Source organism: Triticum dicoccoides, chromosome 5B (assembly GCF_002162155.2).
Source record: "Triticum dicoccoides isolate Atlit2015 ecotype Zavitan chromosome 5B, WEW_v2.0, whole genome shotgun sequence".
Lineage (NCBI taxonomy): Eukaryota > Viridiplantae > Streptophyta > Magnoliopsida > Poales > Poaceae > Triticum > Triticum dicoccoides.
This window is the reverse complement of record NC_041389.1, coordinates 56,767,161-56,775,315: the sequence shown is the minus strand read 5'-3', so window position 1 is coordinate 56,775,315 and position 8,155 is coordinate 56,767,161.

Below are 8,155 nucleotides of genomic sequence, written 5' to 3'. Positions count from 1 at the left end.
TCTCTCTACTCTCTCTCTCTCTTCACTTTTGTGTCGAGTAGTAGTATTTCAGATGAGAGTGAAACATTTCCTTTCCTGAGATGATATTTTTTTTACTATTGTATCCTTTCTAGGATGCTTCTTATCTTAGATCAATTTCTGCAAGAACACTTCACTGCATGTTTACAAACTGTACCGTGTAGTAATTTCTAGCTCAAGCATCACTGCATGTTTACAAATTACTACTAGTATTAATCAAAGGGGCTATAGCTAATTTTGCTTGCTGATGTTGGAACTAATCGTGTCCCTTGTGTTGCAACGGGTGTGCACATACAGACATACTGGCAATCGTGTCTAAAAATTGAAAAATAATTGAGGTTCAAAGCAGAGAGCTCCAAAACGGACTGGGCCTGGGCATGGTTACAGTGGATGAGACGAGACGTGAGGGGACAGCTTTAAGCATCGCAAAGCTCCAGTGTCACAGAAGTAGTAGGATTCTTTAGGAATCGCAGAGAGAACCCAGAAGAAAGAAAGATTCTTCAGGCGTGGAGAGGGCGTAGCAGTAAAAAACATTGCCAGCGCTTTCTAGAAACCAGTGTGGATATTTTTAATTTTTAAATTCAAGCTTCTATTCTTTCAAGATTGAAACAAGCTTTTTTTTTCATAGTCTTTTATCCCCTGTGTCATAAACAATTTTCTGGCAGAACTCTGTGAGCTGTTGTTTCTCGAGAAAAGAACAAAATGGTGCTCCAAAAGCACCGGTGGAAAAATGAGCTACATGAAATAAATTGCAAAATGAAAAAAATGTGCAAAGATGAATAGTTTTTGCTGCAAGACATTGGCATGGAAAGAATGAAGGAAAAGAGGAGAAAAAGAGATGGGATGAGATGAGATGAAATGATGCAGACTGGCGGGCCTGCAGCAAAGAAAAGGCTTTTTATGCTCTGTTATCAATACTGTTGCTCCTGCAAATCTAAACAGTCAAAGCCACTGCGCCATCGCCGCAGACACCCCGGGATCTTCTGTGAGCATGCCACCCGGGTTCTCACCCCCTTACATACTAGACATGATGTAACTTGTTGCATACTAAACGGGTTCTGTGAGCATCGCCGCAGAAGATCCCGGGAGTAGGTCCGGCCCTGGGTGGCGCTAGGCCCGTGCGCTGGACTAGGACGAGAGGCGCGAGACGAGGCCCATCCGGGTTGACCGGTCTACAGCCGTACGATCGGGTAACAGCCCCTAGGTCTGGACGGCTGCGATTCGGCCTCGTGGCTAACTCCACAGTTTCGGAGGCCTCCCGTATCTTTGTTTCCAGCACCACTATTTTCTTACCGAAAGCGTGCTCTCTCTTTTTTACTCCCTCCGTCCCGAAATACTCGTCGGGCAAATGGATGTATCTAGGGGCGTGTTTAGTTGCCGTTTGCTACAGTGTCTGCATCGCATACACTTCTTCACCCAACCTGGCTATGCAAATGTAGCCTCAAATGCACCATATGCATGTTGTTTGGTTGCCTGCATGCCCTCTTACCTGCATGGGCTGAACCACACTGCCTGGTGTTTGGTTGCCTGCATGTTAGTGGACAAACCCAATACATGATGTTTGGTTATATGCAACGCCTGGTGTGTGGTAACCTCTTTGGCTAGTTGGTGAGGTTACCAGCACACTTCGGCACACCATGTAGCACACATCGTAAGCAAAGCAGAGTATAAACAGAGGATCAACTACTTAAGAGCATATTTTAGATAAGCAGTACGGCAGTTCATAACAGTTCTACGCATAAACCATAGCAGACTCGATAGTACTTAGGGAGGCCCCGACCCTACTCCTTGGCAGCGAAGGCTTCGTCGTGCTTCCCGCACTTGTTGACGACCTCAATGCCATCGTCGTCGAAGATGATAACCTTGAGGGTGTCGGGAGTGAGGGGCTTGAACGTCACCATGTAGCCGATCTTGATCTGATGAACGGCTGCGTAGGTGGTCCAACCCTGATCCAGGGTCACCCTGCCATTCATCAGCTTGACCGTCACCTTCCAGGAGCAGCCGGTGTTTGTTCCTGAGCTTGAACTCCGTTGGAACCGCGACGAAGTGCTTGATGAAGTCCAGGGGCATGGGGATGCACTCAAGCTTCGGTGCAAGGATGACCTTGCAGAAGTGAGTTGGGCCATCCTCCTTGATGGTAGTGGCCGTAGTTGCGGCGCTTGTTGCTGGGGGGAAGGGCTCCTCCATGCCCTCGTCGTCGCCACCCTCAGGCGTCTTCGGGTCTTCCTCGGCGGTGGACGGCAGCTCAACCTTGTCAGGCATTGGGTGAAGGGGCTGCTTGCCCTTGCTGTCAACAGCCGGGAGCACCTCCGTGCCCATCGCATTGCTATCCTTGATCTTTACACAAGTCATGGAGTCAGGCATTGCACAGAGTTCATGGCTAATTCAAGAGCTTGCAGTTAAAAAGGCATGACTGTCACTCTTCTCCTCCTCTCCACCCCCCTATATTTACTCACCCTGCCCACCACTATTTACTCACCCCCTCTCTTCTCTCACTGTCAACCTTCCTCCTCCCCATCGCCATGAGCTCTAGCTCCAGCTCCAACGGCAACCCCTTCCCTTGGGGTATTGGCTGGAGGGCCTTCTTCCTCGGGTGGACGGCTGGTGACTGGACCAAGTTCGAGAACACCATGGAGGTGTGCTCGAACTTCGGCTCCATGCCGGCAATGTAGAACGAATCCAATGCCGTGCTCATGAAGGCCACTCAAGATGAGCTGAAGACGCTAATTCCTGACCCAGCGAAGGGCGCGATGGCGGTTGACATCCTTCGTCGGGCCATGAATCAGGCCGTCTTCGACGACCCTAAAACAGAGGAAGAAGTGGCACAAGTACAAGACCTACTTTGCTCCTAATGACCTCCATGCCGCGGTATACTAGGAGACGGGTATCGTGCCGCCGCTGGTCATCGGCAGGGAGCCTAAGGAGGAGGAAGAAGAGGTGGTGCACATGCCAGGTAGGGCGCCGGAGCCAGTCCGTCCTACCTGGTAGATCGACCTCGACTCCGCCGAGGACGACGAGGACGATCCGCCGGCCCGCACGGTGATGAAGAAGATGATGAAGGCCAGCGTCTCGACCAGCCGCTCCGCACGCTGGTGACGGCCGCCGCGGTCAGCCGATGTCCGTTCTGTACCCCTTTCCCCCTATTCCCCTATCCCCCAATCGCTAAATCGACCGATCTTGCATGTATGAACTGCTATGAACTGCTAAGAACTAGTATGATTTACCCCTATGCTTAGCTACCTCTATTCCCCATTCCCGTCTGCCGTGGATCGAATCTATCGCCGTGGATCGAGTCGAGCGTTCATGTGGAAGAGAGAGAAGTGCTTACCGCCATTGGGGTGTCCGGTGATCTTCTTCCTCTGCTCCGATCCGCCGCCACCGGTGATGGAGTCCGGTGGTCTTCTTCCTATGCTCCGACCCGTCGCCGCCGGTGAGAGTTGGGGGAGTGGGGAAGAGTGGGGGAGAGGGAGCGGTGAGGGGCGGTGAGGCTAATAACTGTCGATGCTTCGGGAAGCAACGCGGCTTCTCGAGCGTGCCCGCGCACGTGCAGCCGTGCCCGCCCACGTGCACCACTCGGGCCTGGGCCTGGAGAAACTGCCGATTCGTGTGTTCCCAGTGAGCCAGGCCCTGAGGTGCTTTAAGAAGCGTGCGATGCATGCCCAATAGTGTATGCGGGCTACCAAACAGGCCGAATCCTTCTCGCGCGGGCCTGGTTGGACCTCACACAGGCAACCAAACACACCCTAGATGTATTTTAGTTATAGATACATCTATTCTTATCCATTTCTCCGACAAGTATTTTGGGACGGAGGGAGTATTTTTTTTGCGGATTATCAAAAATGTACTTTACCACTGGAGGAACATTCATAGTATTGTAAACCATGGCAATCCCCTTCCATGTATGTACATTCGGCTTCAGATGATTTCTCTATTTCCATCTTAACTTTCCGAGCTTCAATTATGCCGTTCCATGTACCTAGACCATTGAGTTCAAATTAGAACTCCGCCTTCGCCTCCGCCGTGGCAAAGTCACCCGCCTCCTCCATGGTCTGGTCCTCGTCGTCGATGCCTGTCTCTTCCTCCTTCGGCAGCTCCTCCTTCGAAGCATCCACTTTCGGCACCTCTTCCCTTCCTCCTCCTCCATCGCCGCAAGCTCAGCAAGGGTGTGTACCTCCTCCACGGTGTGTGTCTCGGCTTGGATCTCCGCCCGATATTCGGGCATGAGCATCTTGTAATAATTGATATACTCTCAGAACATGGTAGACAACGCGCGAGCTCGGATAGGAAGTGGAAAGGATAGAGGAGGGAGCAGTGGCGACGACAGACGGGAGGAAGAAGAGGGGAATGAGGACGGGGTTAGGTTTGCCTCGTTGTCTGGCTTAAATAGTCGGATTTAGCCCCTCGTGCGGCGCGGCGGACCGGCGGCGTGAATGTGTCTGCACCAAACAAGAGGAGGCGTCCGGCGGACGTGTGGCTTCTCACGTGGGTCCCTCCCATCAGTCCTGGACGCGTTAGGGCATCATGGACCTTCCCGTTTCCGCCCTAGATACGGGTTGGTTTTGAGGGTCCTAGACACCCTGAACGTATAGGTCCGGTCTGAGGGGGGCAGTTGGGTAGCAATTTCATGACCGGTCATTGACCAGGACGTTCACCCGAACATGTTGGGAGACTTAAGAGGTCCGACTATATATGCTCTTATAGATATGGCTTAATCTCGTATCTTTGGAGAGAGATCCAAATATAAAATTGAAAGTGCATTTTATATACCCCTGTCGGGTTTGGTTGATTAATGACAAAGGAATTGAGATGACAAACAATCTATCAACTTTATTTTAGGATATTAGTGCTCACATGTGAGAGGAAAAACAAGGTTTTTATTTCATGCATTGGTTCCTTAGTACTACTCATTTTTTTAAACTCTATTTGTCCTCACTTTTTTCCTCATGCCTTCATTCAAGCCTCACAAATCATAAATGCCCAAACTGAGTGTTTCTACCTAGTCAAGCCCATTGACTGTTACTTGGCTGAGTTTCTCACGAGTGGGACCACGTAAAAGGCTGATTGATGGGCCCACTTATGGTAGGTGGTTCCAGGCTCGCTCATGACATGTGGGGTTGGGGCAGTTATGACGGGTGGGGCTGGGGCCACTTATGACAAGCGGGGCCGCTCTAGGGCTGGGTTCACTCTCTCACTTCACATCTCTCGACCCCGAGCATACCCCTAGACAGTCGGTGTCATGTTGCTGCCTCAAATCCTTCTACCAGCTGCGACCGAGGGACGGTGGCGTTCCACCTCTTCTTGCCGCACCTCCGCTTCCTCTACCTTCAACCTTTTTCACATCCATCCTTGTCACCCAATCCAACCTCCACCCAATGTTCCACCATGGTCCGTACTCTCCTCGAAATCTACCCGGGCCCTCCCTATCATAGGCTTAGTCATCCCCCTGATGACTTGGACTGCATCCACTGTTGTAGATCAAAAACCCTGCTAACCCCTGCATTATTCACTCACTATGCCTGTCCCCTAATCCCCGAAACCAAGAACTTCGAATGTCTCGTGTCATAAATGTCTGGCCATACTGAGTGTCGTGGTTTTGTCATGGCAGATATCCTCGAGAAAGGACTAAGTCTGGAGGCCATCACAACTAGGAGGTCGCTTGAGAGGGGTTGATCGGGAAACAAAGGACACAGTTTACCCAGGTCCGGCCCCTCACAGTGGAGGTAAAGACCTACTTCCTACTTGATTGATATTACTTGAGATCTCAATTACAAGGATGCAGATTCGCTAACCTAGCTCTCGGTGATTTCAACTTAGTCTTTTCCACCCCGGGGGCTCCCCTTTATATATAGGTTGAGGCCCCGAGGTTACAACAGAGTCCGGGTATACTAGGACCCGTATCATATTCTACTTATCCCTCAAGTAAAGAGTCTTCTTCGTTGGGCCTCGTCAAGCCGGCCCATCGAAAAATATGACAAGCCTTCCTTCATCTTAGTCTTATGGGCCTCCATCACACAGTGGCCAGCCAGGTTGAAGTGACCCATGAGCCGGCGTGCTCTGGGCCGGGTCATTTCTTCTGCCGGGTTATGGTGTCAGGGAAATTTCCCCAACATTAGCCCCCAATTTGGCTTGGATTTATCCATGCTAAATTGCATCTAGAAAAAAAATAAGAAAAATGAACCATCAAAGATGAACCCGGGTTTTATGTTGTTAAGCCAGGGAAACTGCTCTTGTCATCTCCATTTCTTGTCTCTATATACTCTGGCCGGGTCAATCATCCTTGGCCGCCTTGTAAGGATTTCCCACACTTGGTATTTTCAGCATGCTCCACATCATGATGTCATGTGACCATTTTCCGTATTCAACAGATGATGTCATAACGAATCTTTGAGTGGATATGTACCGTCTTGTCAAGCACAAAAACCGAGGAGCCCTTTGTGCCAACATTCAATGCGCACCTCGGGGCTTCGCGCCTGCTGTTTCGGGTTCTCACCCCCTTATAAAAATGTGATAGGCCTTCCCATTCCTCTTGTACTCCTTCATCTCGCCCCCATCTTCCTCCTCTTGCTGCATATGCTCTGCGCCGCTTGAAGCTCGCTGCCCCATTCGACCGTTGTTTACACCAGCAAGGGGAAAGCACCGGAGCTTTTGTCGGAGGAGCCATAGTCAGTGTTCTGGAATCAGGGGTGCCCAAATCTGCCTGCGTGCAGCCCATGGCATGGCACCCTCATCGGCCTGGTACGGCCCAGCTGCAGGACCGCCCAAGACAAGACCCTCGCGAGGGCCCCGGCCTCGCGAGGGGAACGACATCAAGACCTCCCGAGGGGCAGCTCTCCGAGCCTGCCTCCCGAGGAGCGGAGATTTATATGCAGGTACCTAGCCTCACGAGGCTCTCGATGAAGTAAGCCATGACGATCAAGGCCAGGCGTAGAGGAGGACAGTTTCCTCTTTGGTGCTAAGGAGGTAAGGACGAACGTGGGCTCCCAAGGAATCCCGCAAAGGTTTCCATTCTGGTGCAACGAGACCAAGACCACGAGCTCGGCGGGACGGGTGTCATCACCGAGCCCACCTGCATCACGACCAGAAGCGGCAAGATTAGATGTAATTCTTGTCCCCTTTCAAATTGGTCGTTGTGGGATCCCTTCCCGCCAATTATGAGGGAAGAGGACCAAGGCCACTATAAATATAGGTTAGTCTCCACCATAGAGGGGGGTTGGATCCATTCCATCCTCACTACCCGAGCCCTCGCGAGGCTGCTCATCCACTGAACCAGTTCATCCTCAGCCTCCTCGTGAGGCCAATCCACCACAAAGCAGGAGTAGGGTTTTACACCGCAAGGTGGCCCGAACCTAGGTAAAATGTTGTGTTCATCTTCTTCCCCGCTCGCACGAACTCAACGAGGCTAGGTTGTGGGGTGGTGAGCTTGAGATGAGAGTTGGTTGAGATCTTCACACACGCCCCAGAGTTCGAACCTTCTTGGGTCTGCGGAGCCCTGAATCCAACATTTGGCGCGCCAGGTAGGGGCGTGTTGAAATCCTCCTTCAGGTTACACTTTGTTTCCGCTCGGTCGCTTCCATGGCTGACGCACGCCGAGTCTACGCCGAGCGTCGGGCTGCTCGCGTCCCCCAGATGGCACATGTAGGCCGTGGCATCTCTCGCCGCTCTGCTTCTTCCGTAGCTAACGCTGCCACTGACCCTGCTACTCACGAGCAGCAGGATTCGTCGCTGCCACCCTCCGTGCAGCGCGATGGCTGCACCGCTACTCCGTCTCTCACTCCCGCCAGGGCGTCATCATCCCACGCTCGATGCGGGCCGGCGAACACGTAAGCTGCGCTGCTCATGGCGCACGAGCTGCTGCGCTGCCGTCCCGCCAACGATCGCTATGAAGACTGGCTTGGCCAAATCGCCGAGCTTGTCAACGCCGCCGGCGAGGTCCCTGCTACGTCCCACTCGGTCTGTCCCCTGCCATCCCAGGCAGGCGACGTGGCCCATGGCATGCCTCCTCCTCCTCCTTTGCGCGGCACCGACCACGAGCCCAGGCGCGATGCGCACCTGCATGACCCGCCGCGTGGGGCGCCGACACGGGATGAAGCAAGCTGCCAGGTGGTGCAGCGGCCACAAGGTGATGCACGTGTGCTCC